Below are 12975 nucleotides of genomic sequence, written 5' to 3'. Positions count from 1 at the left end.
GCCATGCTCTGATTAAAGGTCTGGGCCTACAGATCCGTTTGGAAAGGTTTCGCATTAAGATGATTTAGCCTAAAGAGAAAATTACTAAAACATGGGTCCCACACTGGTGACTTGAAATCTTATTTTGTTTGGCCCAGACAGTGTGTTTTCTTTGTTTGTTTTTAATATTTGAATTAATTGCTGAACTCTGAAATGTTGGGAGGTCACACTACCAAAATCTGGATTGCCCTCATTTCTACATGTCAGTAAGAATCTAGAGGTGACGAGCAGGCCCTTTCTCGATGGGGCACTTCCTCTCCAGCCACACACAGTCCTCACCACACGTGATTGTTTCCTAGCCCTTCAACTGCCAGTTACCGTCACTCCTCACACAGCTGTTTTCCTGTGATGAAAAGGCTCTGTTTCTACGGTGCTCTTCAAAGTAAGAAAAACAGCTGTGTTTAAGAAGACAGTGTTCCTCATTCAGCGATGCTCCCAACCGGCCCTGAGGATATTTGACCTTGTGACCCTGGGTAAAAAGGTGAGGTCATGTTCACCAGAAGGTAACATCCCACTACCCTGACTTTCAAACTGGAATTGAGATATGAGTCCAAACATGGTGATTTTTACCTTTAAATGACTTTTACCTTATCGCCTGCAGTAATGGCGTAGTGGTTTTATGCCCAGACACTGCAGCTAGACTACCTCGGTTCAAATTCCCACTCTGCTACTTATAATAACATACGCTTAGGCCAGTAACTTAACCTTTCCATTCCTCAGTTTCCTCAACTATAGAAGGAGGAAAAAGATAGCACCTACATCACAGAGCTGTTGCAAGGATTCCATGAGCCAGTGTGTGGGAGCACTGGAACCAGAGCCCGGTTCGTGTAATGTGGCATTAGGATTAGCTGGTGCGGTTGTACTCACTTTCTGACTGTGCTAACGTGTAATTTATTATACGTGGCTCACATTGCCTCCTAAGTTATAACTCATCCTGGTGTCTGATCTCCACCCACGCTCTGCACCTCCAGGGGTCTGTGCCAGCTCTAGGGTTTGGCGGTACATTTGTATTTGGAAGGAGGTAAATAAGACAGTGAATAAAATACATTCAGAAATGATAGGGACCTTAGAGACCATCTAGTCCAAGGGCTGGCAGACTTTTCCTATAGAGGGCCAGATTGTAAATATTTTGGCTTTGTGGCCAGATGGTTTCTGTGGCAACTACTCAACTCTGCTGTTGTAGCCCAAAAACCGCCATAGATACAGAATGTATGGGTGTGGCTGTGTTCCAATAACTTTATTTATGGACACTGAAATTTGAATTGCATTTACTTTTCACATATCATGAAATATTCTTCTTCTTTTGATTGTTTTTCAACCATTTAAAAATGTAAAAACCATTCTTAGCTCACAGGCCATAAAAAACAGGTGGAAGGCTGAATTTGGCTGACCCCCAATCTAGTCCCAAACTTACAAACTCCAATGCTTTCACCTGGGAATTCCACCTGGGAATTTTTTGTTGCAATGTGAAGCTACCGGGCCCCCACTCCAAACCCACTAAATAAAAATCTCCAGGTGGTGGGCAGTGGAATCTTTACTGTGAACATGCGTGTGATCCCCACCAGTGTGCCTCTAGGAACCATACTTTGAGAAACTACCCACGGCCTTCCAATATGGAGACTTCATGGCCCTCTTCATAGATCTAGAAATGATTTACAGAGGTTGAATACAACACGCACCACATTGCAAAAGTGAATGGGATCACTTGTGACCTAAATTATTTAAATGTATTCCTTACATTCTTTTATTTTTTTTTTTTCAGAGTCTCCTGTTCACAGAGGTCATTATTTCCTTTTACTGTGTTGGAAGGATGTGGTATCATCTTGAAATTACCCTAAAATCACTGCACATTAGAGAAATCTCATTTTGTGTTTTTTGTCAATGTAAGAACATGTGCATGTTTATTGACATCCTTTGTGGTGACAAAAGAAAAAATCTGAAAAAAATTTAAATGGTCTAGTGAATAAAATCTGGTGATGCTTACTTGAAATTTTATGCCACTATGTAAAGAATGTGTTTGAGCTCACATCCCTGGAGGAGGGATGTTAATCACATATAAAAAAAAAAAAAAAAAAGCAAGAGACAGTAATGTGTACGATATGATTCCACTTTCATTAAAAAAGGAAATACACTGAAGACACTGGTTACCTCAGACAGATAAGAATAGAGGGGGAAATGGAGGATGAAGGACACAACTTTTTCTTTAAACATATCTGTATCGTTTGACTTTTTGTAGGAATAATTTTAAAATAGAAAAAATTTTAAGTGAAAATTGGAAACAAAATTTTGAATAACCTTGATAGCCTGTTTGTTTGGGACAGGAAGCCATTTCCCTGATGAGAAAGAGAGGTCTGCTTCTGAGAGTCACCAACTCGGACAAAGTGGAAAATTTTAATTTAAAATGTGAATCTGGCTGCAAAATCACACAGTTATCATCTTCTTTTCCCAACTTAAGTCAGCAGTTCAAGGGATCCTTTGATGTGGAATTCCATGATATAAATCTCATCTACAGTCAGGTAGAACCCTGACTTCGAACAAACCCCTGCTTTGATTAAACAAGAAAGAGGCAACCCATTCTGCTTTTCTGGTCTTTACTTTTAATAGAGTATAATTTTAATACTTTTAATAGAGTATAATTTTAATGAGAAGTCTGTGGTTTGTTCCATTACAGAAAGTTTCTTAGAAAAGTAATGTATCTAAATAATTGCTAATTACACAGCTCCTGTTAGACTTCCACTTTGCCCTGGTATTTTTTCAGCAACAGATTTCTTAAGAATTGTGGAAAGCACTGTTATCAAATGCTAGTCTAAATTATTCCATCTCATTTGGACACAACTGTCATTTCCATATAATTATATTTGAGCATTAGATAAGTAATGCTTTCTGAAATCGAGAGAAAAATAGATGAATCTAATAAATCTATAAAGGAATTCCAAATTAAATATACTCAAGTTCAAAGTGAAAATTTTAAGACAAAAAGGGGAACTTCTTTTTTTAATTGCAACTTATCCATTTGTTCACATGCCATTTATTAAGTGTTCACTATGTCAGGACCTGTGCTAGTAAATTTATATGTGCTATCACTCAAAGGGAACAGCTCAGAAGAGTTAAGTAACATGCAGTCACACGCTAATAAATGCACCAGCAGTGATTTAACACAGGTATGTATGTACGGACCTGATATTTAACAAACATCATGGTAGCACGGTGCTGGGCACTGTTCTAGGTAGTTTATGAATATTAATGTATCAAATCCTCATAATAATTCCCGAGGTAGGGACTTTTTGTCCATACCACTTATAGGTGAGTTCACACACCCAGAGGGAGGCTAAGTGAATGACGGAGCCGGAGCTCAAACCCAGCCCAGACTCCAGCGGCCATGCTCTAAACCTCCCCACTAGATGGCCTCGTCTGTCCTACAGGCTTTGTTGCCCACTGCACTGGTCTGCTTAGGAAGGCAAACAGACTCATAAGGACAGAAATGGAATGAGTTGAGCGCTGAAGTCAACAGCAGTGGCTCTGTAGCATTTGGAACTCTGTCATATGAAGTGACTGAAAACCCAACCCAATGCCTTCAGAACAAAAGGAGGAGAGGGAATGTATTGTGTCATGCTTTGGACTGAATTTTATCCCCCCAAAGCTCCTAATGCAGAGGCCTTAACAGAGGCCCTAACACCCAATGTGACTGTATTTGGAGATAGGGCTTATAATTATAAAAAGAGGTAATTAAGGTTAAATGAGATCATAAAGGTAGGGCTCTGGTATGATAGGATTAGTGTCCTTAAAATAAGAGACACCAGAGACCTTTCTCTTTCTCTCCCTCCCTCTTCTCCCCCTTCCCCTACCCCCTTCTCCTCCTCCTTCTTCTTTCCCTCTCTCTCTCTCTCCCTCTCACTCTCTCTCTCTCTCTCACACACACACATGCAGACACCAGCATAGAGGCTGCCTGTAAACCAAGAGCAGAGGCCTTCAGGTGAAACCTACTTTGCTGGCACCTTGATCTTGGATTTCCCAGCCTCCATAACCATAAGAAATAAACTTCTATTGTTTAAGTCACCTCGTATATGGTATTTTGTTATGGCAGCCTGAGCAGACTAAGACACATTATGGCTCTGAAAAGTCCTAGGGCTAATCTAGTTCAGATACAGATGGATTCAGGGGCTCAAATACTAATATAATACTCGAGCTTTTTCTCTCTTGCTCTCTCACTGTCTCTTGCTGTCCCTCTGTCCCTTTCGCCCACTCTTGTTCTTCTTTCCTCTGAATTGATTTCATTCTTAGCTCAGCATCCTCTACATGCCCCCACCCCTCAAGCTGACTGAGCAATTCTAGGTCACTAGCTGATCCAATGATTCTGACGCATGATCCTAATGAAATCCCAGGGGGAAGAATGCATCTCTTCACCCACAGTTCTAAACAGAAGGGTTGCAATCAAGCCTTACAGGGTTTGCTTGGGTCAGATACCTATCCCTGCACCAATCACTATGGATTGGCTAAGCCTGAGTTACATATCTCCCCGCCGGAGCAGGCAGCCCGGGGTCAGCCCCTTTTGAACTATTGGCTGTGCGTGGAGGAGCGCGTCTCCCCAGGAGGAAATCAGGATGGCGGCACCAGGAGAGAGAAGGGACGCCAGGCCAGCAATGCCAGTAAGTCCACCACAGTGTTTGTTATTAACCTACTAGCTCACTAATTGTCAACAGAGTCTGTGCAGTGAAATGACTTGGGGTTTGTAAAAACTAGATGCCAGAGGCTTACCCTCAGCAATTCAGATTAGATGCTTTGTTCAGAAGCTTTTGAGGATGTATGGACCAGAGGCTCTGGTCTGGGATACTCTTCTTTTTTGTTTGGTAACTTAATGCTGAGATTCAGTCTTTTCAGATACAACTTATTGGAAACTAACAAGAATGTTATGATTCAACATGTATTTGGTCTTTGTCCCTGTTTCTGGCACAAAGCTTCTAAAACTCTTGAATTTCCTAAGTAATAAGGGTGATAAAGGTGTCTTAATATACCTAACAAACCCCTCTCAACCACACCTGAGTTTATGTCAATTAGGTAACTTTTGTAAGCACTTAAGGATGGTGCTGGTTGCCAGGGGAACCAACCCAGTGATTAAAGGGTTGGAGATTTCAATCCCACCCCACCTCTGGGGAGGAGAGAGGGACTGGAGGTTGAATCAATCACCAGTGGTCAGTGATTTAATCAATCACACATATGTAATAAAGCCTTCATAAAAACCGTAAAGGACAGCGTTTGGAGAGCTTCCAGGTTGGTGAACACGTGGAGGCTGGGAGACAGTGGCCCACTCGCCATTTCTCCATATCTTGCCCTACACTCTTTTCTACCTGGCTGATCCCGAGTTATACCTTTTAATTATAAACCAGTAATCTAGCGAGTATTTCTGAGTTCTGTGAGATGCTCACTGGAACCTCCAATCCATAGCTGGTTGGTCAGAAGCACAGGTAACAACCTGGGCTTGTAACTGGCATCTGATGTGGGAGAAGGGGGCTTGTGGGACTGAGCCCTTAATCTGTAGGAGCTCAAGCTGTTCTCTAGGGAGGGTCAGAATTGAGTTGAAGTGTAGGCCATGCAGATGGTGTCAGAGAATTGCTTGTTGGTGGTGTGGAAACCCCCCACGCACACGTTAGAATTGGTGACCAGAATTTTTAGAGATACTCCCAATTCAACCACTTTTTAATGTTTGTGTAAAATTCGCCTATTAAAATGCAGCTGTGTACCAAAAATGACATTCCCTTTCCTAAAAACTAGCAAGTAAAGGAAATAAAATTGTCCTTTGAGAAACAAATTATAAGATATACAATCAGTGGATTCGAGTATAAATCTGCAAAGCAAACTAAAGGAGCCAGAACGGAGCTTAAGTCCAGCAGGATAACAAGCATGCAATGCATTCTTATTATTTTACTTTTGTGACTTACCATTTATGCGTGGTGCTGAAAATATTTACTTCCAACAGGGAAAGAATTACAGTGTGTTTTTCATCCACATGCAACTTTCTCCTCACTGCTAAATTTGCTAACTTTAACGGCCATTGATACCATATCCCTTTATTTCTGGGTTTTGTTTCGTTGCCTGTGTGAGAAATAAGCATGGAAACAAAATCAAAATGAAACAGAGCAGAGTACAAAAGAAGAGAAGAAAGAATACAGAGTGTGGGAAGGCTGGGAAACTCCATTCTGCTGAATTTCCTAGCTGAAGAAGCAGCCTGGACATTCATAGAAAAAAAAACTGGATCTCATCTGGGATAGCAGTTGTTCAGTTTGTGGGAGTGTCCAAATATGTATGAATAAGCGTATTAACAGAGGAGTGAACTCTTACTCTGAAACTGCTGGGGAAAGAAATGGAAAGGAGCGTTTAAGTAGAAGTAGGAAAAGAGTTGCGATACCCTCTTAGCCGTAAGCAACAGAAAATAATTCTGGCCTTACATTTAAACAGAAATGGAGTTTTTTTTAATGAATAAAGTTTAGCTCATAGAAGCACCATAAAGCCAAATAACCAGGCTTAGAACATGGGCAGAAACAAGGTCAGACCAAGGCCGAAATCATGGTACAGGCCAGTGCGACGAGATCGCCGCTGCTGCCTTCATGGGAATCTGGACCGTGCGGCTGGCTCGTCCAGCCCTGCACACTGGGTGTCATTGTCACATGCATTCCATGGCCTGTTTTACACAGTCAGTGTAAACTGTGACTTCACGAACTGCAACTCCCTCATGTAAAGAAAGTTAATTGTAACCAAATTGTATTTAACATCTTAAAAATGTGCAATTTATCAACATCTAATAAAATGAACATACTTATATTTTATCACCCAATAATTCCACTTTGGAGTATATGCCCTGGTGAAATGCACTGAGTGTGCACAAGTATCTACACACCCAAGGATGTTCATTGGAAAATAATCGTCCTCTTCAATTTTTTTTTTAAATCAGTGCCTTAAATGCATATTAGAAGAATGCTTATCAATGGCCAAAGCTGGGATAGAGAAAAAATAATTTCTAAAAATCAGTCTGAATCAGAAGAGAGATTCCAAATATTTTCAGAAGCCTGGAACACTAGGGTAAAACTGACAAAATGGAGTATAACAAAGTACACTTTTTTTTTGCTTCACTTTTTAATAACCAGCTGTATGAGTACAGAATAAAGAGGACCTGACTTTGGGGGCTATTTCCTAAGAAAATAACTTGAGACGTCTGAGTTGACCACAAACCTAGTATGCACATTATATGATGGCTACAGTAGCTCTGCTCTCAGGTTAGATCCAGCCTTGTGTTCAGTTCAGGAGGAGGGAAATCGACAAACCGGAAAAACTGCAGAGGAGGGAGATCAAGATGAGAAGTGTGATACGTTATATGAAAAAGAATAGAAGGAGACAGTAATATTTAGGCTGAAAATAAAGAACAAGGGACGATGTAACTGTTTTCTAACATTATGTGGAAGAGAGAAAAAAACCTGAAAACCACAGAATTTCATGATCTGTGTTCCTCCAGGGGATAAAACATAAACAAATGGATAGAAATTACATGAACATGGATTTTGTTTTGATATAAGGATAGACTTTGTAGCATCTGTAGGTTTCTAATAGTTTAATGAGGTAGTGAGTTCCTTACTACTGGAAGTAATGATGGCTCTCTTTTTATTGGGTCAGAGATTTTAAATATTTAAACTTTACTTGTTAATATTCTTTTGCATTCAAATTTTTTACTTTTCAGATAAGAAAATAGGCTTTCAGAGTAAAGAAAAAGGAACACTAATAGCTTGGTGAATATTCTATATTCAAGATTCTTTATCTAACTGATCTTAATCAGAAGCCATCAGATTTAATTACAAAATAACCTGGTTTCTGTCTCTCTCCTTTTAGTCCTCAGTGGGGCTGTTCCTTTCCCTATTTGGATGGCATCCTGGGCCAGCCTGTGACTTTACAAGTTCTATTTAGTTAATAGTCCTACACTCACTTCAAGTCATAAACACAACCTAATTTATGATTTAAAACATGTTATTAAGTGTCCATTGACAGATGAATGGATAAAGAAGATGTGGCACATATATACAATGGAATATTACTCAGCCGTAAAAAGGAGCGAAATTGAGTTACTTGTAGTGAGGTGGATGGACCTAGAGACTCATACAGAGTGAAGTAAGTCAGAATGAGAAAAACAAATACCATATGCTAACACATATATATGGAATCTAAAAACAAAATGGTTCTGAAGAACGTAGGGTCAGGACAGGAATAAAGACACAGATGCAGAGAATGGACTTGAGGACACGGGGAGGGGGAACGGTAAGCTGGGACGAAGTGAGAGAGTGGCATGGACATATATACACTAACAAACGTAAAACAGATAGCTAGTGTGAAGCAGCCGCATAGCACAGGGAGATCAGCTCGGTGCTTTGAGACCACCTAGAGGGGTGGGATAGGGAGGGTGGGAGGGAGACACAAGAAGGAGGAGATATGGGGATATATGTATATGTACAGCTGATTCACTTTGCTATACAGCAGCAGCTAACACAAAAATGTAAAGCAATTATACTCCAATCCCTGGGGACTCCCTCCCAGATCCCTCCGCTGAAACCCTCTTACCATGGGCTGGGCCTCAGCTTTGACTGAGCCTCTCCATCCTGCTTTAGACATGTGCCTGCCGTCTCCTTTCCCCGCGGACCGTGTACTCGAGTGGAATCCCTTTAAAAACAACCGCAGGCTGACCTCACAGCCATAGTTTCTACAACTAGTCCCCATGATCCGTACACCTTAACTTGATACTGGGCCGGTGCAGTTACTGCCCAGAGGCAACTCTCTGTTCTGTTGTCATCAGCTGCTCTCACTCTCTCAGGCACGCTGTGGGCTACAGTCCCTGCGGCCCAGGAACACCTACCGTACTCTCTGAGTGGTTCCAGGGAAGCCCCTCTCACCAGGCTTGCCTTGGGGAGGCTGCACAACCACACCCCTCCCCGCGGGGGGGAGGTAAGAATGCAGCTCTCACCCAGGAAAATCTCCTGATAGACCCTCTCCAAATCCCAGCCCTTTTGTTGTTTTCATATCGCTGCTCTCAGTGAAGGACCCGGGTAAAGGGCTCATAACGTCAGTGGACTCGAGTACTTTCTTTCCAATGGACTCGAGAATTTTGCATTTTGAAGATCTATTATATCTGGTAGCTACCATACCTTGGTGCCCTGGTCAAATTTTTAAATTAAACATCCCTATTATACTCATTTATTCCCCTCGACAAACCCATTTGATAAGCCTCAATATCCACATTTTACGGAGAGGAAAAACTGAGGCACAGAGAGATTAAATAATTTTTCGAGACCATGATCATACAGCTTGTAAATCGTGAGACTGGATACTATAAATGCAGAATCTGTTATCCACATGTGCACCATACTGTGTTGGGTTAGCTGGTTGTGTTGTGTAGAAGAATCAAGCTACATGTATCATTTTCCTTGTGGGAGCAAAGGGAGGAGGATTGTTGCTGCTGCACTGCTGGAACCAAACATCGATTTCTAATTAACGTAGTTCAGTCAGTGGCTGCTCAAAATCTCTCCTTGGAGGAGCAATACATCCTGACGCATGCAGCCAGAGAGCAGCTGCATATGTATGTTATTCAGCCAATTTAGCTGTTGGATTTATATGACAAAGGATCACAATAAACAGTTACTGAGAACTTACTAAGTGGCACTCACCTGGATTCTTTCATCCTTTCCTCGTAACACAAAGGTAGTATGTTTCCCATTTTACGGATGAAGAAAGAGAGACCGGAGGAAAGGCACTGGGAGAAAACACCAAAGACAGAAGCCAGACTTCTCGTTCCTGTTCCATCTCTCGCTAGTGCTCAGAGTTTGCTGATCCAATTCCATGACTTCTTAGGGCCATATTTCTCCTCATCTATCAAATGGGAAGAATAACGTACATCTTATTTGCTTTGTAGGATCCTTGTGGTGTCAAATGGGACAATGGGTGGGGAAGAACTTTCAAAACCAGAAAGTACTGTCCACATTCAGGGAATCATTATGATTACGTGATTCCCAGCCTGCTGCAGGTAAAACTGCAAACTCTGCCTTTGCCAAGGGTGGCAGGACAAGGACCGCAGTGCTGTTGTCCAACATGCATGGCAGACGAGAGATTGTGTCCTGAAAGTCATTTAAGCAGAAGGAAAGGTAACATAATTAAAACAAAGCAAACCCCTCAGAAACAGTGTTGTAGGGCTGAGACAGGGCCCGGCAGAGAAACATTTGGGATACTTGCATTGCTCTTGAGAACTATTACAGAGCTTGAAAATGAGAGCCAGGTGGAGGAAAAGGGACTAAGGCCACAAAAGATGAGCAGAGAGAGAAAAGAAACACAAGCTCACAAGTTTGGGGACAGTGAGAATAACAATACCAAAAAGTATTTTTAAATCCACTCAAAAATGACCAGCGATTCTAAGATATGACTGGATGTTTGCAGAACACAACAGCTGCTGCATTCCACAGTCTAGAAGGGAAATAATGGAAACTTTCTTTTCTCTTTTCCAACAAGACATAACAGAGGCAGAGCTGATGTAATTAATGAAAAAAAGATGGCTATTTGAAACAGTGAAGGCGCTGAACAACAGAATGGAATGGAAATTAGGCCCACATTTAGGGACAATTCATTATTTATCTGCTGTTCTTTTTTATGTTCACCACGTTCTGCTAATATTCCTCTCTCCAGGGAGACTACCAAACCAGGTTGGTTAGCGATACAAGCATGAGCAGTTAGACGCTATGATATAAACTGCGGGTAGATGGAGTTATTCCTTGAATATCAATTAACAGAGTCCATCCAACTTGAAGACTCTTACTATTGTATACTTCAACTTAATGGATCTGTTTTCAAATTCCCTTTAATGGCCCTTCTGTGTCCATAATATCTACTTTTCCAGACATCCTTAGTAGAAACCATTATGGACAATGTATGTAGAATCCCCTAAGGAGAGCATATGGAGGAGAGACTGTGGATTGCCAAATTTAGCAGCTCTGGAGAGAGTGTTTTTGAATTAAACTTGAGTCTATGGGGATTACAGTTCATTTATGACTGGCAAAACATATCTTCCGCATTCTGAAAGATAAATCCCACTGATGTACATGTGGATTTCACAAGTGTTTCTCAAAAACCAGAAGACAAAAAAAATAATCTTCCCACAAAATGTAAAAGTTCTATAATAGTTTGGAATTATGATAAGTCACATGTTATTTTAGCCATATTTTTACTGTCAAATAGGGGATTTTGTAAGTGCTATATGAACTCTGACCTGAGGAAACTTGGTTCAGAAGTTGCATGCCTGAGATGTTAGGGTAAAATGACCGTTTTGAAAAACTTAAAGGACTGACAAGGCAGTGACAACAGTCTTTGGTGTTTTAAAGATATGTAAAAAAATTTCAAAAGTTTGGGGAGGGGGGAACCAGAGTATTGTCAACTTTTTCTTTTGCCAAATAAGATCAGTTTTAATTTTATTTTTACTTATTTTATTCCATTATTATCTTTTTCATAAAAAAGATAATTGGTAGCACAAACAAAAAGTTTAAAGTGCAGTTCTTTAAATTTAACGTACTTAGCTTCATGAAAAATCATCTTGGTTTATCGTAGCGTTCTGATTTCATGGTGGACCAGGGGAAATACAGTAGCAAACCAGAGATGGTCTGAGGAGCCACAGCTGAAAACCACTAGCCTGATTCACTTCATTAGCACAAGCTAGTTCTCTATCCTAAACAACCATTAAAATCTAATTCAAAAACTTCCAACATCCAGCAAACTCCTGTAATTTAGGGCAAAGTGATTAAATCTTCTAGTGAATGTTACATTTATTGGAGAATGGTGTTTTATTCTGTACCCATTCAATAAATTTCTGGAAAAACAATTTCTTTTTTTAATTTCCATTTTCAAGGACCTGATATAGCTAGGATTTTACCCATCTTCTAATAGTTAAAACTATTATCTTATCTTGAAATGCTAGTAAACTTCTAACTTACATGCACAAAATACTCTTAATTCTAGCTTTCCTCTTTTCATCCTGAATAAAAAAGCTTTTTTAATACTCTTTTTTATAGGTTAAATCAAACCATGAACTCCATGAAACTACTAAGATTGCTTGTTTTTTGGCATTGTCTTGTGTTTGTGTTAGATGTCTAATATTAAATGTTCCTATGAGTGAAGAATTAAGAAGCCTTATTATTCAGAGTTTTTTTTTTTTTTTTGGCTGCGTTAGGTCTTTGTTGTTGCACGCAGGCTTTCTCTAGTTGCGGCAAGCGAGGGCTACTCTTCCTCGTGGTGCATGGGCTTCTCGTGGTGGTTTCTCTTGTTGCAGAGCACGGGCTCTAGGCGCGCGGGCTTCAGTAGTTGCGGCATATGGGCTCAGTAGTTGTGGCTCACAGGCTTAGTTGTTCTGCAGCATGTGGGATCTTCCTGGACCAGGGCTTGAACCCATGTCCTCTGCATTGGCAGGCGTATTCTTAACCACTGCGCACCAGGGAAGTCCCTATTCAGAGATTTTTGATGTTGCAACATTTCTAAATGGAATTTGACCTATTTTAAAAATAAGTTTATTAATTCTGGTGGAGCACATTTCTTACCGTGTACTTAATTTTGAAAACCTTGATTTGGGATACTTATATTCAAGCACACTGAGTTCTTTTTCCCACCTGTTTGAAAATTAATGTTAGTACCCCGATACTTTTAGGAGGAGAAAACTAGCTAAATCTTTCCTCTGGCAAGATCTGTGAGCAATCATCTTGAGTATTAAATTATTAAAGGCCAGGGAAGGAGAGTGTAGTTTTTTCCTCCTTACCCTGTTACTCTAAAAGCCAACATATGCTTAAATTCTATCTACACAAACTAAGCCTAAAATCCCAAGCCAGGTAATCCACACACGAAAAATATTTTTTTCCCATGGGAAATTAACCT

General features: G+C 40.5%; 1 protein-coding gene across 2 annotated transcripts in view; it reads left to right on the top strand.

The window, feature by feature from the left end:
- Nucleotides 1-3886, top strand: part of METTL25 (methyltransferase like 25) — a 133373-nt gene extending 129487 nt beyond the window's left edge. For both annotated transcript variants that reach the window (XR_009565621.2, XR_009565620.2), the window contains one exon: nucleotides 339-3886. The gene's annotated coding sequence lies outside the window, so the exon portion shown is untranslated. The remainder of the gene's footprint in view (nucleotides 1-338) is intronic.
- Nucleotides 3887-12975: the final 9089 nt, after the last annotated feature.

Source organism: Globicephala melas, chromosome 10 (genome assembly GCF_963455315.2).
Source record: "Globicephala melas chromosome 10, mGloMel1.2, whole genome shotgun sequence".
Taxonomy (NCBI): domain Eukaryota; kingdom Metazoa; phylum Chordata; class Mammalia; order Artiodactyla; family Delphinidae; genus Globicephala; species Globicephala melas.
This window is presented reverse-complemented; position numbering and strand designations above follow the sequence as displayed.